The 27,643-nt window shown below is 48.4% G+C and overlaps 1 protein-coding gene across 2 annotated transcripts in view; it reads left to right on the top strand.

Moving 5' to 3' along the window:
• Positions 1-24,898: 24,898 nt before the first annotated feature.
• The window catches only part of HRH2 (histamine receptor H2), a 53,329-nt gene continuing 50,584 nt past the window's right edge, over positions 24,899-27,643 (top strand). For both annotated transcript variants that reach the window (XR_015768256.1, XM_028102602.2), the window contains exon 1: positions 24,899-24,982. The gene's annotated coding sequence lies outside the window, so the exon portion shown is untranslated. The remainder of the gene's footprint in view (positions 24,983-27,643) is intronic.

The raw sequence follows: 27,643 nt of genomic DNA, 5'->3' as shown, positions 1-27,643 counted from the left end.
GTTAGTAATAGTGATGATGATAGTGATGGTGATGATGGTGATGGTGCTGCTGATGGTTAAAATGGTGATGGTGATAATGGTGACGTTGCTGCTGATGGTGGTGATGGTGAGGATGGTGATGGTGATGATGGTGCTGGTGATATGATGATAGTAATGGTGATGATGGTGATGATGATGGTGATGATGGTGATGACTGGTACTGCTTATTGCGGTGATGGTTATACGGTGGTGGTGGTGGTGACGATGATGATGGTGTTGATAGTGGTGATGATGGTGATGATGATGGTACTGCTTATTGTGGTGATGGTGATATGGTGATGGTGGTGGTGGTGATGGTGATGGTGTTATGATGATGATGGTGCTGCTGATGGTGGTGATGGTGGTGATGATGATGATGGTGCTGCTGATGGTGGTTATGGTGGTGATGATGGTGATGGTGCTGCTGATGGTGGTGATGGTGGTGATGATGGTGATGGTGGTGATGATTATAATGATGTTGATGGCGATGGTGATGGTGATGATGATGGTGGTGAAGAGATTTTATAAGAAAAGTACAGAGAGTGATTGGATGGCCCCAATGGCTAGAATCCTTCACCTGAACATAAGTTCTTTCCATTATCATTGCAAAGATGACCCACCAAAAGCAATGGATACCGACATCTTCGGGTAGGCACATTCACACACTGAGACCCTTTCTCTAGCTAGGATCCCTGCACACTACCCTTTTGTTCAAACTCTTCCTCCAGATAGACTAATAGTTGTGGCCACATTTATCTCCAGTGCTCTAGTATCAACTGGGTGTCCTGGAGTTAGCATCAATTTCCAAAGCTCAGTCTTCCATAAGACTGCCCCCACTTAGATGCCAACAACAAATCTTAGGTGCCGCCACATATCTGACCAGCTGACTATAAATACACGAGTTCCCATGATTCCCTCAGGTTTGATAATTCTCTAGAATAACTCACAGAACTCACTGAAAGTGCTAGACTTATATAAAGGGTACTGATCAGCAGCAACCAAGTAAAGAGAAACAGGACAAGCAAGGTCTGAAGAGGGAGACACAGAGCTTCTGTGCCTTTTGTCTGTGGAATCCAGACACATCACCTCATCAGCAGATCAATGTGTTTGCCAACCAGGCAAGCTCCACCATGCCATGATCTCAGTGCTTTAATTGGGGCTTCATTATGTAAGCGTGATTAAAGAAATCATTGGCCACATAATTGGACTCAATCTCCAACACCTCCCATCCCCCACCCCTAGATGTCAGGCTCGCCCAAAGTTCCAGTTTTCTAATCACAAAGGTGGTCTTTCTGGTGACTAGTTCCCATTGGGAAGATAGCTAAGGGGCCACCTAGAGTCGCCTCATTTGCATGACAAAGACACTCCTTTCACTCAGTTAATTCTAAAAGTTTTTGGAGTTCTGTGCCAGGACAAAAACCAGATATATATACTTTAACACACCTGCCTGCGTAAGCCTCTCTCCTCTCTCCTCCCCAGAGCCTTGATTGAATTTTCCAGGCTCTGAATTTATTATTTTCAACCTGGGAGACATCTTGTCCCTGGAAATGACCTCTCCAGGGACTGAGGTCATCATTCAGCTATATGTGGATTCATTTTCTTCACCGTCAGTACTCGCACACCTTCCCTAAATCTCCTTCTGACCTAGATCCTGAGCTTCAGACCCAAACTCCACTTCCTAGGCTAGGGCTGAGGCTCCTCACTTGCTTACATCATCTCTTGGATCTGCCCAGCTTCCCCTTCTCACCCAGTCACTGCCCAACACCTCTTACTGTGCTTTCTCGGCTCATCCCAACTTCAGATCATGAGCCTGCCAAGCCTAGAATCTGGCTTGAACAGAGTCTTAAAAAGACCTAAGTCCAATGGCCGATGGCATGTTTCCAGCCCCGCCATTTCCTAGTTGGATGGCCTTGAGCATGTCATTTCAAGTACAGAAGGTTATGTTTTCTCATCTGGAAAATAGAAACATATCTTCCATTAGTCAGGATTCACCTAGGCTTTGCTGCAGTAACAAATACCTCCTAACATAACAGCGGTTCATTCTTGCTCACACCCTCACCCACAGCACTGCTCCGTCTTATAACTATGTCTTCTAGAGCACATGGTCGCCATGGTCACTAGGGCAGTGGGAATAGGAGGGAGGGAGGAGATATACTGGCTGTCAGTTGCCTTGGCCCAGAAGTGACCCACATCACCTCCACTCACAACTGCTGGACCCATAGTCATCACATGGCTACCACATACCTGCAAGGATTGCTGGGGATGTCCATATGCTATTTGGCAAGTGCCAACACTCTTCTCCACATGTTCTATGATTCATTGGGAAGTTGGGAACATCAAGAAAGCTCGTGCATGGGAAAACTCCAGCCACAGAGCAGGTGATTGCTAATCAGTTTTCTGATTTCACAAAGGGCCTTTTTTTGCTTTGTGCACCCTTTGGTCTTGATAAGAGAGGTGGGTCCCATTTGTGCTGTTTCATAATGGGGCCTCTTAGCTTACTGGCTGCCAAGGTTAGACAGATCTAGGGATCTGACCTCTGGGTGGTTCAGACTGGGCTAAGAGTCACAGAGATGTAGTCCCTGAATCACTCCCAGCTACCCCTATCCCGACTGCCCCAGGTTGGAGATCCTGACTTCCTAGCCCCCAAATCAAAGGCACAGGCAGAGCTTATGTTGCTGTCTTTTACCTTTGCAGTAGAGAGCAAAAACAATCTGACTTAGTGCTTTCACTTTCTATTTTTCTGGCAAAGCTTACTCTGTGTAATTGTAACTGAGTTAGTGGAATGGAATGGAGCACAGGACATGGAGTCAAGATAACGGCAACAATAGTAACAACAGTGGACATTATTAAGCACCTACGGTATGCCAGGCTTTTAGCCAAGTGTTTCATGAGGATTGTCCCATTGAACTCTTTCAGCCTCCCTGTGGAGATCCTATTATTATCCCCATTTACGAGTGGAAAAATTGAAGCACAGAGTATTGGGAGACCTGTCCCTATGGGTAGGTAGCAAGGCCAAGATTCACACCCAGGTCTGTTGGACTCCATGGCCTAAGACTAAGAGATGGAGCACCTAACTCCAAGACTGGGATCAAGCGGCATCTCTGCTGCTCACCATCAGAAAGCACATTTCCCAAACATAAAAGATCTCTAACTCTTAGGGTGTGTGAGCATTAAGTCAATTCATCTTTCAGCAAATGTTTACTAAATGTCTGCTATGTCCAAGGCTGGCTAGGTTCTAGGTTTCAAGAAATGCATCAGACATGGCATCCTTAAGGAGCTCATGATCCAGGATGTTATTAAGCAGTAAGAAAGAGACCATGGAAGAATGGAGGGGAGGCACCTGGCAGGTGAAGATGGAGTGAGGCAAAGGCAGGAAAGAGCTGAGACCTGGTGGATGAACAGGAGAGAATCAGGAAGCCAACAAAGGAGGGTGTTCTGGATGGAAAACAGAATGTGCAAAGGCACAGAGGCACAGAAGGACCTTGTTGGGAACTTGGAGGGGCTTGGGATTATTTGGAAGATAAAATCCAAGATGGGGACAGGATGGGGACACCATTAGGAGATGTGGCTAGAGAGGTGGCTGGGGCCAGACTATTCATTCATGCATTTACTCATTTATCCATTGAGCAGCAGAGACTCCAGGTGCTGTGCTAATCTCTGGTTACAACAGCCAACAAGCTGCAGAGTGTTAAGTGTGGAGCAAGGAGATGGGCAAGAAATGAGTAGACAAGTAAAGACAGAGCTTCAGAGTAAAACTCAAATGCCAGGCCCAGGAATCTGGGGTGGTAGAGAGCCCCAGAAGAGCTGTGGGCAGAGGAGAGATGATGTTAGATCTTTTAGAAGCTCAAACCATGTAGAAGGGGATGCCGGTGCCACAGCCTAAGCAGGCACTCTCAGCACAGGGCCAGGCACACCGTGGGCACTCAGATAATGCTAGGGATCTGGGTATGAGTGTGGTGTGCTCCCTGATCTGGGGCCCCTCCACACCTCTCTGTCCCCAAGGACATCTGCAGCTGTGCCAGACGCCTTCTAATCACTCAGTTGGCTCTATGCCCGGCGAGGACATCTTGATAATCATTAAAACTCTAGCCTTGACCCCAGAGGAGGAGATAGCTCAAATCCCTTGCACTCTACAACTGACTGGCCGAGGACCCCGCCGGGTTTCCTCAGGGCCTCATCCTCTGAATGGGTGGTGGTCAGAGATCTGACTGGGAGCCAAGAGCCTCGAGAGCAACATTTATGTCTGCTCCTGACTTGCTGTGTGCCCCGTACAGGCTGGTCCCCAGCTCTGTGCCTCTGTTTTCTTCCTGGCAAAGCAAGAACAATAATCCCACCTTCCCACCTCACAGGGCTATGATGGGGGGCAAGGGAGATTATCCATTTGCTCCTCAGCCAGCATGTTCAGACCACGCACTTACTAGGGGGCCCTCCATGTCAGGGGCGAGGGCAGGTGCAGCCTCATGCCCAGGCTCTGCTCTAATAATATCACATGGAATTGCTTCATTTAATTTTCATAGCAACCCAGGGAGGAGCATTCTCTCATCACCACCTCTTTACAGACTGGGCAAACAAGGCAGAAAGAAACTGTGAAAGCAGAAGAAAATGGGGCTATGAACTTGGTCTGGGTCCAGAGCCTTCCCTCTGCCCACGAGTCCACAGTGCCTTGCTGCCCACATGAGGCTCACAGCCTCGATGAAGGGGACAGGGCTTGAAAAAAACTCAAAAACTAACACAGAGTTACAAACTGAAAAGTTCTGTGGCATCCAGTTACGACGGGACAGGAGACAGAGACAGGAGGAGGCAGGGGAAGGGTGACCTTAAGGAGTGGCTGCCTGGCTGCAGGGAGAAGAGAAAGGGGCCCTAGGCAGTGGGGGGTCAGGCTTTGACTACAGCTAGAGGGCTCCACAGGCCTCGGAGGGGCCACGGGCCTGGGAGTCCTGGGCAGAGTTTGCACTTTCCTCCAGGTGCCCTGAGAAGCCATTGGAGGGATGTAAAACTGTTTATGCTCTAGAAAGAATCATCTAGACTACAGGGGCCATGATTGGACACCAGAAGACCATTCTAAAGAGGGTGCAGTGACCCTGGTAAGAGGGCATGGTGGCCCCCACTGGGCGGCAGCAGCTTTGGAAGGATAGGGCAGGGTAGAATTAACAGGAGTGGATGAGTGAGAAAGGGTGACACCAGGAAGCGTGAGACATGGAAAAGTTATGGGTCTCAGGGTATCTCAACAGACTCAGTCTCTATGGAAACAAAGGCTGAGTAAGAGTCATTATAGAAACACCCGAGTGAAGGATTCTCCGCCGGACTCTGACTGTCATATCAGGCTATATGTATCAACTTATGAGAAAGTTCCTAGTATTACTCTGGTTGCTCAGGGTTTGGTGAGACTGACTGTCAGACCTGGAAACCCGGCTCTTCCCATGACCAGCCATGTGACCTCTGTCAAGTGTTCCTGAACCTCGTTTTTCCTCTCTCAATAACAGAGACGTCAACAATTTCCTCAGAAACCTCCAGTAGACTTTAAGTCTCAATGGCCAGAAATGGGTCACATGACCAACCCTAGACTAACCAGTGGCAAAAGAGTGGGGATGACATGATGTGGCTGTCTCCAAGCGTATCTGCATTTTCTTGTCACTGTCCTCCTCACAGGGCAAGTCCCTGTGAATTTTAGCCAACCTTAAAACCATGTGAGATTATAAGATGATGGTTGTTGTTTCTGAGTTTTGAGGTCATTTGTTAGGCAGCGCTTGTTACTGGATCACATGATCGGCTTACACCAACCATGCTTAGCCCCTGGGGTTAGGCGTGTTGCCAGCGAGGTAAAACTGGGGCTTCAGTCACAAGGAAGAGGGGCAATGACTGTGGGACAGGCGATCCCCAATGTCTACCACATGGCAAGAACGGGGGCAACTGACCACCAAACCCTGAGCAACCAGAGTAATACTAGGAGCTTTCTCATAAGTTGATACATATAGCCTGATATGATACTCAGACCTCTTGGTTGGTAAAAGATTTACCTAAGAGCTAGAAATGTCGGTGCTTCTTGACACAGGTTCCTGCATTACTAGTGTGCTCCACCTCGGCGGCAGCTGATTCACTCATTCAACAATCCCAAGACCTTTCCCATGCCAAGCTGTCTCTGAGGCCCTGAGACACAGAAATGAAAATATAACCCTGTTATATAACCCTCTGGAGCTCTCAGAGTCAGGCATTCCCGTAAATAACTGCCAGATCAAATGGAAAGTATGTATTCGTGAGATGATGCAACTCAGATGTGAAGGAAATTCAGAGCCAAGCAGTCTCTACTGAACTTGGGGAGGTAGGGGGTCGGGGAGAAGGGACTTTGGGGCAGTGGCAGCATCGCAAACAGGGTAGCTCCCCTGCCCGTCTATCCTCCTGGTCTCTCCCTCACTCACTGCTCTCCCACCTCATGGTCTGCTTTTCACTCCTGAACAAATCAAGCCCATTCCTGCCCCAGAGCCTTTGCACTTGCTGTTCCTTTTGTTTGGAATGCCCATTCCCATTTTTGTGTGACTGGTTCTTTATCATTTAGACCTCAAATCAGATGTCACCTCTTCAGGTACTTATCATTTCTTAGCTACTCGGCAACAGACCAGACTTCACATCAAAGAAAGTCAAAGAAGGGTGGATGTCTACTCTCTCACTCTCTCTCTTTCTTCCTTTCTCTCTCTCTCTCTCTCCTGCCCCCTAGGAATTGTGGAGCAAGCACATGATCTAACCTCCAATGGGACAACCAGAAATTATCCCCAGTGGTGAGAACAATCAAGTCTTGGGTCCCACAGGGCAGGAGAGAGGGTGCCAGGCGGCTTCCCAGGCTGACTGTGCTAGGGCTGGTCTGGCTGAGGTCTCACTTGGGTCCTGTCCCCTTTCCAAGTCTTGTTCTCTAATACGTGTAAATCCATCCAGCCATCCAGGGCCCCACTCAGTTCCTGATCAGCACTCACTAGCCAGGGTTGGTTTCTGCAGTGTGCAATCATCCCTCACCTCCCTCCCCACAGTGGCCAGCCCCCACCCCACTCCACCAGGTGCATCATCGAAGTACCGAATGAGACAGTGTGGTTAAAGTTACCTGTTTTGATGTCTTTACTTCTCTCCCAACTAGAACGCCCGCTGCATGAAACAGACACCTGGTCTGTTTTGTTCACAATTATATCTTTGGAGCCTAGAACAGTGCCTGACACAAAATCAGGGTCAGAAAATCAATAGGTAATTGTTGAACGGACATGTGAGTAAATATGGGGAGAAGGGTGTGCTGGTGGCAGGAACAGAATAAGGCAAGGCTAGGAGATCGGAAATGTTTGGGAAACAAGAAATCCTCACTGAAGGAATATAAAAATGAGGGAGAGAAGGAAGCCTTACCAGGGGGCTCGTGGGCTTCCTGCCCACCCTCAAGTAGTTCAGTTCAGACCCATGGCCGCGTGCTTGCACAAGGCAGCAGGCCTACCTGTGGCCCAAATGGCAGAGCAACAAAACACCATGTGTGTGCCCGGCACTGCGCCAGGCAATTCGCAAACCTCCTCACATTATCCTGTAAGGTGGGTATCCACATCCCCACTGTACAGAGGAGAAGATGGAGGCCCAGGGAGATCAAAGAATGGCTTGCCCACCATCACGTGGCTTCTAAAGAAAGGTGGGCCAATTCGAGGACCTACACACTTCCCTCTGCAGGGCTTGTCAGAAATAAGGGGGCTCCTAGAATTGCAGGCCCCAGAGTCACAAAGAAAGCCCCCCACCAGCCTTGGCTTGAATATCTGCAATGATGGGGAACTCAGCCCATGCTATTGCCAAAGGGCTGGCAGGTTTGGGGAAGAGAGAAAGGAGACAGATCCAGAAAAAAAGAACTCAGCAAAAGGCTGAAAGACTTTGGGGTCACATTAGATTGGATCTGAGCTTTGGGAGCATCCCCAGGGGTAAGATGAAAGGCTGCCAGGGAGACCAGGAAGCCTTGGGGGGACCTGAGGACATGCTGCAGTCATAGATGCCGGGTCTGGGGCACCGCTGGGAGATGATGGGGTGCTTGCTCATCAAGGTCTGGGTTTTCTTCTGGCTGTATTGGGCAGAGGAAATGCCACTGTGCGGCTGACGCCCTGCTATAGGCAGATAAGGTCAGCAGGCAAGGTCACAGGGAGGCCTATTGCCTGTTAGGCGGGGGCCCTGGTGGCCATGCTGACCATTAGCTGGTGGTTAGGGGCCTCTGGAGGCTGGGCCCCCTGTCAGAAGAGCCTGTGCCCCTTGCTTTCCCAGCAGTTTGCCCACACACCATCCTACTGCCCCCTCGGGAATCTTGCGTCGGATAGACTCCGGGCTGAGGGCTCATGACAGCTTTCTCCCCGCACACATCGGAGCAGGGCAGATCATTTGAATTCACTGTCACTGAATGACAAGGGATTCGTTATTGCCTCTCAGGTGGCCTAAGGCAGTCAAAAGTGTCCAGCTTTGGCCTCTCTTGGGTTCCGATCGTGACGCCCCCATCACGTGGAGCTTGAGTTGCTGCCTCTGTGGATCAGAGCCAGGGCTATGCTGCGGGTTGCATGAGCTACTACCTGTGAATGTCAGAGCCCGGCAGCTGACAGTCTTCCATATCCTCCTGTTGACTCTTACTGCCTGAAAGAAAGGAGCTAAGTTCTTCCAGAGGTGCAACCCCACCCCCTTCCTGGCTTTGAGTCCTGCAAGTCCTTCTACCCTAAGGTGACGCATGGAGGCTTCACACACAGAGCAATAGTTGTGTCCAACCACAGGGTGCACGTGGGGATGCGAATTCCCCAGGCAATCCTTCTTCTATTGGTAAATGTCCATTCTAAGTCCTAAGAGCCGGGGACACAAAGATGGATATATATGACCCCTGCCCTCTAGGTCAGCCGAGAGCTACTCATGTGAATAAATAATTCCAATCGACCCGATCATTGCCATCACCGATGTGTGTGCCATATTCAGGGGGAGCACTGGAGAGGGAGTCCTGCCTCATGCTGCCTGGGGACATAAGTTGAAAACTTGTGGTTCCTCCATGCCAAGAGTTTAGGGTGTAGAACAGAGGCAAACCCATGAATACATAATGTCAATACAACCCGATCAGGGCATTCGCAGATGTGTGAGCAAAATTTAATGGGAGCAATGGAGAAGGAGCAGCCAATTCAGCCCAGAGGAGTTAAGCCAGGCTTTCCAGAACAGAACAAGAACTGAAACTGGGAAGACCAGCAAGGGCTAAGTCTTGTGAATGTCCAAAACCTCCCTACCACCCTCCAGGGTGTCTTGCCCTGGGGAGCTATTGCTGCCAGTTCCCAGCCTTGCTCAACTTCCCGGCTGTCCTCACACTGGTTCCTTCCCCAGTTTTGCTCACAGCACCATTAATGCTGGGTCCTCCCACCGTTCCCCAAGGTGTCCACTGGCACCACGCCCGCCTCAGGCTTCCAGGAAAGCGGGGCCAGGACAAAGATGCCTCTTGGTTCTGTGCTTATGGAGGTTTAGAAAAAAATGTACCTTTTTTAGCTTTCTGTCTGTCTGTTTCTTGAAGCTACTAACTTATGTACCCCACCACCTCCAGATTTCATAAACACATGCTTACCCTCCCCCTAAGAGTGGGTCAATATCCTGTATGGCTAACTCATTACACATCTTTTAAAGAAGAGAAAACCAAGGCTCGAAACATTCAGATGAAAAACGGCAGAGACAGAGTTAACTACAAGAGCAGGGCTCCACTGGCCTAACACAGCTACCGACCCTCCCACCCCAGGTCAATCTGTGAGCTGGCCTTCAGTGAAAGGATTAAAGCAATCACCTTTTTTCAACAGGTAGTTACAGAGTTCCTACTATGTTCCAGGCACTATTCTACACACTGGCAGTTTGGCGATGAACAAGCCAGACAAACATGGCCCTTGGATTCCAGTGAAAAGGGAAAAGCAATAAATGGAGGGTCTGTAGCTGTGTTATGCCAATGCGCAAAAAAATAAGTAAATAGGAACATGTCAGAAGGTAGTGTACACTGTGAAGAAAAGAAAGCAGGGTAATGAGAGAGAGTGATAGGAAGGGAGAGGGGCAGCTCATTTAGATAGAGTGGTCAGGGAGGGGCTAAATGATGAGAACATCCAGCCATATGAAGAGCTCAGGGAAGAATATTTCAGGCCAAGAAGGCAGCAAGTGCAAAGGCCCTGAGGTGGGAAATGAGTTTAGCACGTTCATGAAACAGCAAGACCAGTGTGGCTAGAGGAAGAGGTCAAGTGTTATGAGATGGGACAGGAGTCCTTCTTCTAAACACCACAGGGAGAGAGAAGGGTATTAATCATCCACCAGTCTGCTGCTTCTGTTACTTCACCAGGTGTCCCTGTTGAATAGCTGTCTTGCACAGTCCTGTGAACACCTATCTACTGTAGCAACTCACCCCGGCTGGTCTGACCCTCCCAGTTGATGCCACAGTGGTGCCCCATGCATGGCACCAAATTTCAGCTCTCTTGGGGCACATACTATATGGTCAACTCTTCCTTCTGAAGCACTAGCCCAAGCCGGAATGGCTGGATCTGGAGCAGCTTTCAGCCACATGAGCTCAGCTCTTCCCATAAACACAGATTTCCTTTCCTCTACTGATGAATTAATTCTTCTTTGGGTGTTACTAGCAGATCCAGGTCAGGGGTCTCCCACTGAGATTTCTTCCTTTTTTTTTTTTTTTTAAGGTATCTCTACACCCAACATGGGGCTTGAACTTACAACTCCGAGATCAAGAGCCCTATGCTCTACCCACTGAGCCAGCCAGGTGCCCCATCCCACTGTGATTTCTCAATTTGAAGTATCAGAGCAAGGGGTTGGGAGTTTCAACACTTTTTTTTCCAGAGTACCCTGACATAGTTCACTTTAGAAAAGTGTTCAAGCCCAATGTTGCCAAATTTTCCCATTATTTATCAGTAAAAGCCATAAATTCTTATTTTTATGTGAAATTTCCAGATACCACAAAGGACAAAACCAAACTACAAAACAAAGCAAAACAAAACACTATTAATAAATCATTTATTTAATTTTTTCATACAAACACATCATACTTATACGTTATGTGTCTGCGTGTACTTTCCTAACCTTTTTTTTTTTAAAGATTGATTTATTTATTTTAGGTAAAGTGGAGGGAGGGGCAGAGGGAGAGGGAGAGATTCCCAAGCAGACTCCGTGCTGAGTACCAAGCCCAACACGGGGCTCCACGTGGGGCTCAATCTCACAACCCTGAGATCAAGACCTGAGCCGAAACCAGGAGTCGGATGCTTAACCAACAGCGCCACCCAGGCGCACCCCCTTTCCTAACCTTTGAAACCAGTTTTTTTTTTTTCTATTATCGATGAGAAATAAAAATTTGCTCTGCTGCCTGCCAGACCGTGATGTTCCCATCTGAACATAAATGATGCTCAATGCTCACAGAATACAAACGGAGCCTCAGTGGTGTGGGGCTCGGACTGGGCCATGCTGCATCTGTGTTTCGAATAAGACAAAGACAAAGCCATTCAGAGGCCACAAAATTTACTAAATACCCCCTCCTTTGACTAATGTAATGACTGACAGTTTTGCACTGCCTCCAAAATAAAAAGCATTAAGATAACCAGAGACCGAATTGCCCCTGCCACCATCCAAACCAGAATGTACTTCCTTAATGCCACTGAAACCCAAAGTCTCCAAGAAGATCTCCGAACCCAGCCCTACCCTTGCGGCTCCCCTGGGGTGCATTTCCCCTTGCTGCAGCAAACCAAATAAAGATACCTTTTGGCTACAGATGTGCTCCGGGTGGTCTTTGGTGGGTGGCCTTTGACAACAGCTTATCTTGAGCACCTTTCCATCCCAGTCACTAGAGGTACCAACACCCCCTGTAATGGATGCAGGATAGTGAATGGTTTCGAAGGTAAAATCTGTTACTTCCTTTTTTTCCAATATGAAACATCATATATTCCTTTATTGTAGTATCTCATCCCACTCTGTAACTAATTCACTTTGTTGTGTTTATTTGTATTGTTCTGGTAAGAGCTCAATGAACGGCGAACAGAATCAGAAGGTGACCAGAAGGCTGTTATTGATCACCAAAGGAAAATGAACAAGAACAGTGCAAGTTATACTTTGGAGCACTTCCTGATCACTGGAAAATCAATGATGCTGACTCTGGAAGGAAGTTGCACCCCTGCAAGAGGGGAATGGACACTGCAGGCCTTAGCTGGCTGCCTGAGAGCCGGGACCTCTCGGGATCTATGAATAGCTTTCACTTGAGGGCACCCAGCTGTGCTTGAGGTCCTGGGACCAGAAGAAGTGATAGACTAATAAGGACAGCCATGAGACTGGTCCAGGGGGTGACCCCCCCAGCCCTGAGACTGAGCTTTTCCTCCACACTACCATCAAGAACTCTAAAATAGATTGAGTTCCTATTTGAGCTCAGGGATAGAAGGGAACTGAGAAATGTCAGAGCTCCCCACCTTCCGTTCTTGCCTAATCCAGCTATGGCATTAGACATTCCAGTAATCCAGAGACACTCTTGGACTTTGCTAGGAAATAGAACTCAAGAAGAATGTCACCAGCAGCTTAGCAGGTGCCATCCCCCACATGGAGTTGCATCTGAGGACCTTCTGGGAGGACGTGTCCTTTCTGCTGAGTTTGGAAGAGAAGACCCCATTCTCTGGAGCTGGGATGGGGTAGAATCAGACATGGGGGCTCATGCTTCTATTGTGGGCAAGACTCGAGCCAGAATTTGAATGTGGAAAAGAGGCTGTGAGCAAGGAGAGAAGAAGGGCGGGAGGGGGGCTTGAAAACAAGGGGGTGGAAATACATGACCAACAAGGACTCTTTCTACTCTACAAATGGTCTGTGTTGTGTGCTCTGGGACAAGTCACATGTCCTTTCTGATCCTCAGTTTTTTGCCTTTAAGAAGAGGGGAAAGCGGAGGCAGACTGAATAAGGAATAAGCATGGATTAGTGTCCTGTTGACTCTGGGCCAGACATCATGCTGGGCACCGGGAATGCAGAGATCAAAGACACCTTCCTGGGCCTCAGGAAGCTCATCACCCGGGAAGGGGACAAGTAAATAGCTCACTGTAATACTTGAGGGGCAATCAGAGGCTCATCAAGCCAAAGCTCAAGGAATAAGTAGGAGTTTCTCCCTGGAGAAAGGGAAAGGGCATCCTTGGGGAAGAAGCCACATGAGCCAGAGCAGGGAGGCATGTTTTGTTTGGTGAGCACCTAGAAGGCTCCTGTATGTATACTGGACATTTGTAGCAAAAGTTCCTTAGCCCAGTGACTGCGGGGCCCAGCAGGTGATGTACATATGTGCAGTGGACAAGTGTCTAAGACCACAGGAAGTATGGGGACTGCGGTGAAGTAGAGAACTCACACCCTGTCAAGAGAGACACTCTTCAGTTCTGGTCCAGTGCTGCCTTGTGAGAATTAGCCCAGTGTCTGATGTTTTAGGAGAAGACAAAAGTCTGGATTTTTAGGTGAAATCTTCTAATGTGTAAACATCGACTTCAATGTACTAGACAAATAAAACAGGCTAGACACGACTCTTGGCTCCTAGGTTTGCAACCTCTGGGCAACGTGGTCTCTGAGGTCCTACAGCTCTTCTTTTCTAAAAAGGCACATAGCATAGTGACTGAGAACATGCACTGTGTAGCCAGAAATATCAAGTTCAAATCTTGGCACTGGCTCTTACCAGCCAGTTCACATAGTTTATGCATGTCACTGCCTGGAGTTGTGCAGTGCACAGCTTGAGCAGCTGTATATGGTTGTCTTGTATGTAACTCTAAGCCAGGACCTTCTCCTTCCAAGCCCCAATTTCCTCACCTGTAAATCAGGGATGATTACCTATGTAACTCTGAGAGTGAAATGAACTTACTATATAGGTATATGTACTTACCTCAGTGTTGGGTATATAGTAAATATTTAAAATAGGACGTCTTCCATCTAGTCTTTCTGAGGAATCCAATTGAATCTACAGGCCCTCTGGGGAGAGGTATTCCTTTATACTGGAGAATTCTGCTGGGGATCGGAAGGAAAGACCCTCTTCTTTGGAGCTGGTCTGGAGTAGGTAAGATAGGCGAGCTCATGCTTTACCTGGCAAGACATCAGCCAGAATGGCGGGGACAAAAAAGATTTTGAGAAATCTGGGCACCAGGTTCAGGTTTTGAGAAAATTTAGTAGGAATTTATTCAGAGAAGCAGCTGGAATACATTTGGAAGTCTGTTATTTTCTTTAGGCCTCCGGTTCACTAAGGAGAAAGGAAGTATCTACTTCAGAGGGTTATGGCAGGGATCAGATAAGTTAATACAAATGATGCCCTGCCCTTACCCTCTGGCGGACTGACTGTGGCTCCCCTGCTGTGGCAGATAACCCCTCTCCCTCCCTCCAAGCCCTCTCTTCACCCCCAAAAGATCTACTATATCAAAGAGCTCCCTTGCCTCCGGCTTCTCATTGAGTTCAGCCCTGCCAGGAGGGAAAGGGAGAGTGGCGTTAGGTCTGCGTCCATGTAATTGGACGGTTGGAATTTTTGGTCCCACCCCCTCCCCCCCACTTACGGGGAGAGGAGGGAGGCTGGAGGTGAAATCAATCCCCAACGACCAATGATCGATTCAATCACGCTTATGTAACGAAGCCTCTGTAAGAATCCAAAAGGACAGGGTTGGTGAACACGCAGACACTCGGGGTGAGAGGCGCACTTGGAGAAGGCATGGAAGCTCGGAGACCTTCCCACATACCTCGCCTTACGCATCTCTTCCATCTGGCTGTTCCTGAGTTGCATCCTTTGATAAGAAATGGTAATCTAGTAAGTAAAATATTTCTCTGAATTCGGTGAGCTCTGGCAAATTAACAAACCCAAGGAGGGGGTGGTAGGAACCTCTAGTCTATAGCCAGTCAGTCCAGAAGCACGGGTGGCAATCTGGTCTCGTGACTGGCATCTGAAGTGGGCGGGGGCAGCCTTGTGGGACTGAGCCCTTAACTTGTGGGATCTGGTGCTGTCTTTAGAAGATAGTCAGAATTGAGTTGAACTGAGGACACCCAGCTTGGTGGCGTTGGAAAAAAACACGTGGTTGGTAGCCATGAGAGTGTGTAGGGGTGGAGGAGTTAGGAAGGGGTGTGATTTCCCTCCCAAATCCCCATGACATTTGACACATTGGCTCTACCCTCCTTCCCCATCACCTGGTATATATCATGCTCCTTCTCATCTCTTCTCTCCCTCTCCCCTCAGAATCTTTCCCCCATCCCACCCAAGATTTCCTGTCTCCCATCTCCAGTCTCTGTGGGGTCTTAGGGCAATTTCATTCTCCTCCAGCATCTCCACAGCCAACATCAACATCACCTTGAAACATCTGAGAAGTCATTAGGTTGAGTACTGAACACATGTACTTAGTGAACAGAAAGTTCCCTCATCTGCCAAAGAGATGAGGTGGGGGGAGGGAGTTAGAAATATTTTTTTGTATATAGCAATAATAAAACACCCAGCATGGTAGGACATTGCTTAAAGTTATAATAAAATATTTATGTCAGTAATATTCCTAAGTAATCATAACAGACATTTAGATCATATTTGCAGTAGTACCAGGCAACACCCTCAAAGCTTAACCTACAATATCTTACTTAATTTTTACAGTACACCCATGGAGCAGACACTACTTCCCTGTCAAAGACCAGGAAACTGAGATTCATGGTGGCTGGATGATTTGTCAAGGCCCCACACTTACTAAGTGGTTTAACCCCTATATCTGCTAGATTCCAAAGGCAGTGCTCTGAACCACAGAAGCCAGCAAGAGGAAGTCCAACTCAAGATTCTAAGGGCTCAGTCACTCTAACAGAGAAAGATACCGTTCCAAAGAGCAAGGGTAAAAGCAAAATACCCAGGAATAAACTTCGGGCAAACAGGCAAGGCCTATAGCAAGGACATGATGCGGCTTTGCTTGGCCCAACAAAGCAGGAGGTTGGGTGAAGGGACTGCAGATCACATTTCTGGGGTTGTAAGGTTGATGCTCCTCACGTTGACCCATTAATTTGTTGTAAAGCCAGTAAAAATCCCATTAGTGCCTGGGAGAAGATCTTGGCAAATTAATTAAAATTAATTTGCAAGAACAAATGCTCACGAGTAGCCAAAAAAAAATGCTCAAAAGATGGAATAAGGAGAGGAACTCACACACTCATCCATTCTTTTTTGTGGATATTTATTGAGCACCTGTTATATACCAGGTGCTGAAGATAAAGACATCATCCCTGTCCTCAAGAAGTTTACAGTCTAATGGACATTATATATACCATAGAACTAGGACCATGTAGCAGACAGAGGGAAGCAGTGAGGGCCCAAGCACAAGCTCGTGAAGGTAGGGGAGCTTAGGAAATAATAATCATAAGGATATTTACTGAATGCTTTGCATGTGCTGCAGGATTGCATCCCCTAGTCATCCTGTGAATCAGGAACCTTGATGATCCCTACTTTACACATAAAGAAACATAGCCCAGAGATATGTGACCTGTAGAAGGTCACAAGCCAATGAATGCTGGAGCAGAGCCCTGAATCCAAGTCCCTGCTCATAAGCACTAAAACATGTGATAGGATAGGACATCAAGACATCGCAGATCAGTAGGGAAAAGGTGGCTTAGTCAACCAATTGTACTGAGACAATTATTTGAGAGATTATTAACTTGATTTTAAAAACAAATTTGAATGGATTAGGTATTTAAATGTAAGGCAAACCCATAAAAGCAATAGACAAAATAAAGGGAAATGGATCAGATATTTATTTACTTTTATTTTTTAAAAGGATTTATTTGTCAGAGAGAGAGCGCGAGAGCATGCAAGTAGGGTAAGGGGCAGAGGCAGAGGGAGAAGCAGGCTCCCCGCTGAACAAGGAGCCTGATGCGGGGCTCCATCCCAGGACCCTGGGATCATGACCGGAGCCAAAGGCAGGCGCTTTACCAACTGAGCGGCCCAGGCATCCCTGGATCAGATATTTAAATGTGAGACAAAAACCATAAAAATAATAGAGACAATAAAGGGAGCGAAGGGTTTACAATGTTGAGTTGAGAAAAGCCTTTCTTAGCAGGACATGAAGGCCAATAAAGATACAAGAAAAGATCGATGGATCTAACCACATCACAATTTAAAACTTCCTTATGGCACAAGACATGGACACAAAGAACAAAGTGAGAAAGTATATTCACAGCACAGACAAAGCTTGATATACAAGGAACTCTTATAAGCCCATAAGGAAGGAAAACCACTCTCATAGAAAAACAGGCAAAGGTCATGAACAAGCTACATGGGAAAAAGAAAGAAAGGGTGCTGGGCAGGTTGCTGGCCCCACACACTGGCCCCTCAGAAGGACCTGCCTTCCCTCTGGGCTCCCGAGTCCTGTGTGCTCATTTGCTGGCCTGAGACCCGTCAGATCCCCTCGAAGATCTGAATGAAGAGATCAGTTACAGAGCTGGCGATCAGGTGGGAGAAAGTGGAGCTGAATGGTCACCTTAGGGCAAGGCCAGAGTCACTGCCACAGAGCTGAAGCCTCAAGTCAGACATTCTCATGAGGAAGGCGGCAAAGTGACAAATTGGGAACAACTAAATGTCCATCAATAGGAGATGGGCTAAAAAAAAAGTATAGTTCGTGCACATAATGGAGTATCATTTAAGAATTTAGAAGAGTCAGGTAAATCTTTATATACAGAAAAAGATGCAGAAAATTACTGGGTTTTTATTTTATAAAGAACTCTATTTTTAAATTTATGTTTATAGTGCTGTGTGTCCGTGTGTGTCAGATACAAACTGCCTGGGTTTGAATCCTGGCTCTGACATTATTAGCCATATGGCCTTGAGCAAATTACTTAACCTCAATTTCCTCATTTCTAAAGTGAGAAATAACCATTATCAGCTTCAGATGGTTGTTTTAATGAGGATGAAAATCTGTCTTATGGTAGGACCATGTTAGGAACATACTAAGTGCTCAGTAACCAGTAGCTTCTATTGTCATCATCCTCCACAGAGCAAGAAAACCAGAAAGACAGACATCATACAGTTCCTTGCCAATACTCCGAGAGAAGGGATCGGGGTGGAGAGGGCAGTAGGAATGTGACTTCCTCCACAGTCCCATTAATTCATACTCTCGTCCTAGATAGGCTTTCTTTTGGAAACTAGAAGAAAGCTGTGAGGGAGCTTTCTTCCCTAAGTGGAGGAGCTGATCAGGAAAGAAGGAGAAGAAATTGGAGCAGACGGGCCGAGAGAGAAGCAGCATCCCTTCTTGGGTCCCCAGGGAATGAGCAGTGAACGAAGTGACCAGACACTGGGGATGGAGGGTGTCACTTTTCATAGGGCAAGGTGGGGATCTCTTTCTGAAGCTGCTTGGTGTTCTTATCGAAAAAACCACCCTCTTCCATTTTTTTGTGCAAATAAATGCATAAAAAATATTTTTATGCATAGATAAAAGTCTGGAATGAGCTATAGACCAAATTATTCATAGGCTTATTGCTGGAGGAATAAGATTTCAGGAAACTCACTTAACCCATATGGTTTGAAATTTTACTACAAACTTTGTTACTTTTAGAATGGGTAAAAAAATGATAAAAATATTTCCGTTTAGAAAAAAAAGACAAATAATATATGGTTCAAACATCAAAAACTTAATAAAATATCTTATCGTTTGTGGCAGATGCTGCTTCATGGCCAAGCCAGCACTTGCATTCCTGGCGTTCTTCTCCTTGCCTGCCTCCCACGAGGGAAACTAGAAGGGCCACATGGTCACTTGTAGCTGGGGGTGGCCGTGTGGTAGACTGGGGCGAATGAGACCAGCGTGGAAGCCTGCTGAGAGAGACAGGGATCGCTGGCTCCCTCCCCTCCCCCATTCTTCCTGCCCCCACCCCCCACCAAGCACCCATTTGGTGAGGCGTTCACCATCTTGTGAAGGTGCACCAGGCTAAGAAGGCCCTGAAGAGGGGCGTGGGACCCAGCCTGGGAACTTAAGGTTGAACTTGCATAGAAAGTGAGACCTAAGCGCAACACCAGAGCAGGTGGAGAATAGAGAGGAAAAACGTCCCAGCAGAGGAAAATTGCATCACTGTACTCTCAAAGGGCAACAAATTAGGGATGAGGTCATACTATTGCATGTTCGTGTACTTCCTCCTCGAATCAGAGTGTGTTCAGCTGTGAATCATAGAAACCCTGACTTAAGGCGGAGGGGGCTTATTCTCTTACAAGTGAAAAAGTTGGCCCAGAAGCCCTGTAATATTAGGTTTTGAGTCCATTTCTTTGCAGTACTCATAGTTTTTCCCTCATGGTCACAACATGGCTGCCTCTGCTTCAGGATCAAAAGAAGGAAGTAACCGAACAAGCAGGGGAAGGTGTGTCTGTCTCTCCTGTTATAGGAGGGGAAATTTTCACCATCCGCCCCCCCCCCCAGGCAAAATTTCCCCTTCTTCTCATTGGCTGAACCAGGTCACATATCAATCTCCATCTAGAATGGAGGCTGGGACAGCCCGGTGGAAATCACTGTTGTAGACAACAGCAGTGCCCGCTGCCTGCCACCTCCACCCGCCACCTCCTCACCCCCCCAATCAGAAACGGGTTTCCCAAGTCGTCCTTGGCTGGGTCTCAGGCTCACCTTCTGACCTTCACATCCAAAGTCCTTGCCGCCTGGGACTCTGATTGACCCAGCCAGGCTCCCAGGGGTTCAGCTAAGCATGATTCCAAAATCTGGCTTTTCCTTCATTCTGGGCCCTTTGCGCTCTTACTTGAGCCCCAGTTCTGGGCTGCCTGTATCAGCCAACACATCCTCCAGCTAGCTGCTCTTAGGAAATCCTTCCTTTAGGAAATGGCGAATAGCTCTTATTCTATGCACTAGTCAAGGTTCTCCAGAGAAACAGAAGCAAGAGCATGTGGATATAGACAGATATATTTTAAGGAATTGGCTCATGCCATTATGGAGGCTGGTAAGTCCAAAATCCATAGGGTGGGCTGGCTGGCTGGAGACCCAGGCTAAATGCATCATTTCCAGCTCTGGGTTCCCACAGAACATTCTCCTTTTTGCTAGTGGAGTGCACCAGGAGAGCAGACTGGCTCAAAGATGGGGCTTTGGAACCCGTCAAGTGAATTCCCCAGCTAGCTGTGCGACCTTGGAGAAAACTCTAACTTTCTGAGATTCAGCTTCCTCATCTATGAAAGAGTGATGTTGGCAGGTAATAATAATATCTACCTCACAGAGCTATGGCAAGAATTATTTGAGATGATGAATGCAAAAAATCCAGCACAGAAGATGGTGGATATTCAACAAATTGTGTTCCTTCCTAGCTTGTAAGCCAGAACTGGGGCATATATAATGTTGGAGACACTGGGGAAATAGCCAAGTCTGGGTTCTTTGGAGTAGCCGTTGTGGGGCAGGAACCATCTGCATCCACTGGGGGACTCCCAGCCCTGTGACCTTTCCAAAGCCTCTCTCAAGACTCAGAGCACAGGACGACCAAGAATTTCTACACCCCACACATCCTAATCACAGTCTCAGGTGCCCTACTGCAAAACCAGAGCCACCCCAGAGCCCAGGACAGAGATGAGAAATAGCTGATGACAAAACCCAGTGGGTTTCGCTGGAATTTTCTGCAGACCACTTCAGTAAATGTTATCGCTATGCCATGTCATTCGTTATCTTAATTGTTGCATTTTTTTTTTTTTTCAATTTTAAGCTGTCAGACTCGGCAGAGATTACTCATCCAAAGAAGCACGTTTTGGGGGGTTTTTTTTGTTTTGTTTTTTTGTTTTTCTATTTTGGTCAAATAGTGGTTTGGATTTTCTTAGAAGAAGAAGCTTCTTCTGTTTCCTTTGAAAGGTGGTTTTTATTAAGTATTCAGAGCAAGAAGAAAATTTGGGCTATCAGATCCCAAAGCCCTCTTGCAAATGATGACTTCCTACATGATCGTGTTTAGTAGTTTCCAAAGGCTTTTCAGATCTAATACAGAGCTAGAAACTTTTAGAGCTGGAAAGGGTTGCAAATGTTATCCCAGTCTGTGGGGGTACCAACCATGAATTGACTCCAGCAATAACTCCAGTACTAACTCGCTTTATAGAGTATAAGGGTATCGCTTCCCTGTTAAAATCCTTCCTCAGCTCTATTTCATTTAGGATGAAATCCACTCGCCTTACCATGGCCTTGCAGCAACACCATCCCCAAACATCTTCCCTTTCCTTCATGCACTCAGCCATGATGCACTTCTCCCTACCTTGAGGCATTTACACTTACTTACTGCTTCTCCTATGTGGAACGCTGCTCCCCATTATCATCACGTATGCCTGGGCTCAAAAGTCATGAGCTAAGAAAATCCTTCTCCAACCATCATGAACAAAGCGCTGCCCCCAGTCACTCTCAATCACATTATCCTGCTTTGCTTTCCTTGTACCTATTATCTTTAGCTGAAATTATCTGCCTTGTTCATTGTCTTTTTCCTCCTCACATTCCCAATCCTTGCCTATCTGGTTCATTGCCGTATCCCAGAGTTAACCTGGGGCCTGAAACTTGGTAGATCCAGTTGACATGTGTTGAATGAACGAATGAATTTAATATCCATTTCTTTTTTCGTCTGAGCCTCATCTAAACTCTTTGAGGCAGACATTGCTGTTACTTTTATTTAATGGTCAAGGGAATGGGCTCAGAGATAGGAACTGATTCTCCCCCAAAGCCCCTTTCCTAATTCATTGCTTTGTTAGAAACCATCCCAAAATTTACTGACTTAAAACAACAAAGATGCATCATTTCTCTCAGTTCTGTAGGTGAGCTGAGTGGTTCTTCTGCTGGTCTTGCCTGGGCTCACCCATGTGGCCATGAGACCTGGGACAGCTGGCTGTCTTTCTGCGTGTGGCCCTTCATCCCAGATGTCTTCCCAGCCTGGTGGTCTCAGAGCATTATTCCAAGACATTGAGAGCTGCAGCACCAAGGCTTCATAGAGCCCAGCCTCAGGAGCCACATAATACCACTTCCGCTGGGTTCTGTCAGTTAGAGCCAGTCATGGGGCGGCCTGGGTGGCTCAGTCAGTTAAGGTTAAGTGTCTGCCTTCAGCTCAGGTCATGATCCCAGGGTCCTGGGATCGAGCCCCACACCAGGCTCCCTGCTCGGTGGGAAGCCTGCTTCTCCCTCTCACTCTGCTCCTGCCCCCCCCCCCGCCCCCGCTTGTGCTCTCTCTGTCAAATAAATAAATAAAATCTTAAAAAAAAAAAGCCAGTCACGAGGCAGGCCCAGTCTAGGGGAAGGGACCCCTCTTGCTGGGGGTGCTGCCATATTGCAGAGGACCTTGGGCCCAATTGTGGCCATCTTTGAAAATCTACCATAGCTAAGAAGTGCCGACACCAGCTTGACTGTACCTCTAACTCAGTGAGGAACACCGAGGGCTACGAGTACCCTGCAACATCAGATGACTTAGAAATCCAAATGGCCTACAACAAATTGATCTCTCGGTCACATTATGTGCCCACGCGGAGCTGGGTGGGGGTTCTGGGGCCCAATATGATGAAGCAGCCTCTCCCTGAAACGTCGCCTGAATAGAACCAGTCTCATGACAGAAGAAAGTGAAACGGCAGACACTTGCTCTCCCAGACCCTCCTGCACAGAAGTGACACAAATCACCTTCACCAACACGTCAGTGGCTAAACAGGTCACAGACATAGCATCCTTTCTCTGGGAGGGGTACCAAATATGAGTGTACCATAATCTCACCCACAGAGAGCCAATTTCCCTTTTCAGATCCTTAAAAAATTTCTTTACGGAGTCCAAATCTGTCTCATTCTATTTCTACCATTGGTCCAAGAGTTGGAGTCTCATCTCCCTCAGAGAGCCCTTCCTAGAGACAGAGGTTGCTGAAGCCTTCTCTTCTCCAGGATACACACCCCAGCCTTTCCAGCCACCCAGCCCCCAAACCTGCCGCAGCTTCCATTGCTCACAAGATCAAGTCCAAACTCGCATCCCTGAGGTGTCCTTAAAGTCCACCCCACCGCACCCCAAGATGATTCCTGCTTGCTGGCCCACCAGGCAGCACTCCCTGGATGCCCCAGGCTAGCTGATGCTCTGCACTGGTCTTTTGCTGTTTCCTCCAGCCCTGCGGCCCTCCCCTCTTCTCCACTCCTATCTCAAGACAATCTTTTTTCCCCCTGACAGGGTCAATCACCTTTTTTCTAAACATTTTCATTATAGTATTTATTCATTCACTTACTCAACCAACATTTGTTGGGCATTTATTAGTATGTACCAGCTACTGTTACAGGCTCTGGGAGACACAGGGAACAATACAAACAAGGTTCCTGCTCCTTCACTGGTTACATTCTGGTGAGGTAAAGCAGACAATTAGCTTTAAAACAAAAAATTCTAGATACCGGTAAGTGTTTTCATGATAATAAAAAGGGATGATGTGAAAGGCACTGTGGCGAGAAGGTGACTGCTTTACATAAGATGATCAGGCCATGCGGCCTCTCTGACGTTTGCGCAGCCAGGAAGATACGGGGGAAGAGCAATTTCAGCAGAAGGAACCGCCAATGCAAATGGTCTGTGGTATGGCCCAGGGTGGCCCGTTCAGGGCACAAGTAGGAAGCGGCTGTGGCTGAGGCACATGGAGTGAAGCAGAATGTGGTGAGACATAAGATCAGATCACGTTGGCAGTGATAGGGGGCTTGGATTTTATCCTAACTACAACAGGAAGTCATGGGAGGGTTTTAAGCAGGGAGTACAGAGAGGCATGTTTGATTTACACTTTCTTAGAGATGACCTATGCGGCTTTGTAAATTGTAGGTGAGCAAGCATGGAGTCCCCCAGACCCGCTTGGAAGCTCTTGCTGTCGTTCTTGGATGTGTGGCCTACCACATCCTCCCCCGGAAACTGTGACCTCGGAGCTCCTGAGGACTGTGGCCTTGGTCCACATCTCAGCGCGTAGGCACAGGGCCAGGCCCATAGTGTCAGAATCGGCTTAGGGTGGTGTGTCAATCATCTTTAGCACGCCTCTGAAATGTCTGCTTCCCTGAGCCAGCATCCTTCTGCTCTCCTTTGCCAAGCTTCTGCGCAAACTCCTTTCCTCGCATCAGGCTCCCCAAGCAACTACGGGCAGCCCATCCGACCACCTGCCTCTCCTACCCCGGCCTGACTACCCCAGGCCTGGCACGACGCCCTTGGCCATCCTGTCTGCCCAGGCTCCCTCCACCCACGTCTGCAGCCTTGACATCTTGATATTTAAGAGCTAGGTTTTCCCATCTGAGCCTCCATTTTCCATACCCAAAAGCCCCTTTCCCAAGACCCTCCTCTCTACCTCTGCTCTTTCTCCATCCCTTCCTCCAGCTAGAACAAACCCTCTCTGGGGGTCTTCTGAAGTCCCCCTGATCCCAGAATTATCCAGGCTTTTCCCCGGAAACAAGTCCTGTCTCTCCTATATCCTGATTCCAGGTAGCAGGGTGCTGGGCACCCATGCTGAGGGGTGCCACCGGATCCCTGGGCCACAGCCGGGAGTCCCCTTCCACTCCTATCACCTCCCAACTGGACGCTGGGTCCCACCCAGGCAGGCCTGGGGATGGGGGGGAGTGGGTGGTGGAAATGAGGGGGGAAATGAGAGGAAGAGGGGTAGTGTGACGGAAAGAAAGAGGAAGGGGTAGCGTCAGAGCCAGAGAGAGAAGGAAAGAAGGTCTAGGAGAAAGTGGGGGAGCGTGGGGGAGAGGGACTGCGGGGAGGGAGCCGAGCGAAGGAAGAGAGAGTGTGCTGTGCACGGAGGCGGGAGGAGAGAGGGAGAGAAAGAAAGGGGAGCAGGAGAGCCCGGGAGAGGGAAGGGAGGGAGGGCGGGAGCGGCTGAGAGCGAGGAGGAGCGAGTTGGGGGCGGAGACGAGGAAGTGGGCGCGGGGCGCGGGCGGGGCGCCCGCTCCATCCCTGTCCGGAGCGGAGCCGGCGCGGGCGCAGGACGCGAGCGAGCCCGGAGCCCAAGCCGGAGCCACACCGCGCAGCAGCTCAAGGTAACGCGGCCGCCGCCTCCCCGCGGGGCCTCGGCTCGGGTGGGGTCCCCGCCGCCGTCGTGACCCCGACCCCGAGTGCGAGCTCCAGCCCCGGGGCTCGCTGACTGTGCCTGACCTTGGACGACTCTCTCCGCCTGCGAGCCTCAGTTTCCTTCTCTGTGACCCGCGGGGGTCGTGCGCGCGCCAAGGGGGCGTTGCAAGGACGGGATGCAGCCCTGGTTCGAAGCGGTGCTCTGGGCGCGGGGTCCGGGGCATTGTCCTCCCTGCCGCGTGGGGGTGGATTTGGAAAGTCCACCTGCACCGAAACAGCCCTGTTCTGACCCCGGCTCTGAGCGGTGGCGGTTTTCTAGGGCCGTTGTGTCCGCGGGAGCCTGGAGCGACGTTCTACTAAGGAAAGCCAGTAGAGGGCTGGGGGTGGGCGGGAAGGGGGCTCGCAGTTCCTCAGGGAGCCCAGGCATCTGGCCTTCATCCTCCTGGGTTGCTGCCCTATGATCAGTAGCAAGGACGGGCAGGGCTTGCCTGGACCGATTTGCTTCTGGGATGAGCTGGGCAAAGTGGCCTCGGCCGGGAATCCCGTTCGCGGACTTAAGTAATTGCAGTTGACCTTGACCATGTGAACCTCAGTTTCCAACCCCGTGAAGAGGAGCGGGGATGCTGATGGCTCTCTGAGAAGGCTCTGAGGATAGGAAGGTGGGTCAGGAAAGTACAGGTTGTGGTGTCTCCCAATGGCAGCTGTCATACCCTAACTTCAACGGCCAGAGTCCTGGTTCTCGTTGCCTCCTGGGAACTCATTGGTACATGGCAGGTCCTCTCTTGGTCTCCTTTGCCAGAAGTGGCCAGTGGCCCTGCTGGGCATGAAGCAGGCCCTGGGGAATTGGGGTGGGGAGCAGGCGCCCCTTCCACTCCAGACATGCATCCTGATGGTTCTCTGAGACGTAGAATCTGTGAGATGACCGATTCTGCCCTAAAAAACTCCTGGCGGAGTCTCTCTGAGCCTCAGTATCTTATTTGTAATGGGAAGTTATAAATTCATACTAATGAGTGCCCCGTCGCTGGAGGTTATAAAAGGCAGTGAGATAGATTACATTTATTGACATCTTTGACTGTGAGGTATGATGAGAATCGAATGGAACAAGAAAATAACATTTCTCCTGCACTTGCTTTGTGCAGGCCTGGTACTTGGTGCATTGTGTATATGGTGTGGGCTATAGTCTCCACAAGGATCCTGGGAAGCTAGTACCATTAAACCCCCAAATTACAGACAAGGCAACCAAGTCTCACAGGGGTAAATGATTTCCACATGGTCACACTGGTAGGACGTGCCTATGCTGGGGTGGGTCTCAGATCTGCCTGATTCCAAGCACTTCTGATGGTATCACACCGGCTCCACAATATGACTGTGGAAAGTGTCTAGCATGGGACCTGGCACCTGGCTGGAGCCCAGTCAGCACTGGTTTCTTGTTCTACGTGTAATAGGAAGAGCTGCTATATAAAGACTGGAGAAAGTGAGTCTGAGCCTGGCAATGGGGTTGGGTTACCTCTGCCTAGTGATTTTTCTAGGGATCTGGAAGGAAGGAAGGTCACTAGTCAACATCACATAGGAAGCAGATATCAGGCTGGCTCACCCCAGCCAGCCAACTTCTCTTCCTCTACCACCTTGTTCCAGTTAATCTCGTGTCCATTAACATTGGCCTAGGCTCCTTCTCCTTTTCGTTCTCCATCTGCTGTTGACTAACTAAACTGACTCTCCCAGCTGATGCGTCCAACAGGAAGAAAAGGCCAGCTGTGGTCCATCTCCAGCAATGTCCACAGAAGGGGAAACAGGATTAAGTCACAATCCCAAGTATTTGGCTCAACCTTGGGGAGGAAATCCCTGATGATGGGAAAATGGATGCCTAGCTATGGGAAAATGGGTGTCCCGGCAGGCTAGAGAGGTTCCTTTGCCAAAAATGTTTTAAAAGAAGGGAGGACATCTAAGTGAAATGATGGGACTATGCAGGAAGTCTCTTTCAAATGCAAAGATATTCATCAACAATCAGAGAGTGCCTAAATGTCCAGTAGGGGATCAATTAAGTAAATTATGGGACAGCCATGTGGCTACTAAGAATGGAAAGTTTTTAATGAATGAGAACATGTTTATGCATATGCATATATAGGGTATGGTCACAAATTCATGGCAAGCACTTAGAAAAAAAAACTAGAAGTTAAATAGACCAAAGACTGTTAACAATATTTGCCCGTGGGTGGCAGGAATATGGGAGATTTGTTCCCTGACTCTTTATAATTTCTGAACTTCCATATTTTATGTAATATTCTCATTAGTGGACATAGAACTGTCTGGCTTCTAGTGACAATATAACCCACCATCCCCAGCTCCTCTTGGCCAACACCCAGGACAGGGCCCACACAGGGATACTTACCAGTGACAAGGCCACCTCTATGTTGAATCCTGGAAGGCCCCTCAGAAAAAAGAAAAATAGTAAATTGTTATTGCCAGCAGTATCTGACATTTGCTGTGTTCTCGCTAACCCTACGGTGTAGGTACAAAGATAACCCATTTTACAGAGAAGAAACCAAGAGTCAGATAACTCAGGCACTTGCCCAGCATCCCACAGCAGTCAAACCCAGGCCGCCTGGATCTGGAACTTACACCCCTACTCA

The sequence above is a fragment of the Eumetopias jubatus genome, unplaced genomic scaffold, assembly GCF_037043125.1.
Source record: "Eumetopias jubatus isolate StellerSeaLion01/CBP00866 unplaced genomic scaffold, mEumJub1_p1.0 scaffold_5, whole genome shotgun sequence".
In the NCBI taxonomy this organism is placed as follows: domain Eukaryota; kingdom Metazoa; phylum Chordata; class Mammalia; order Carnivora; family Otariidae; genus Eumetopias; species Eumetopias jubatus.
This window is presented reverse-complemented; position numbering and strand designations above follow the sequence as displayed.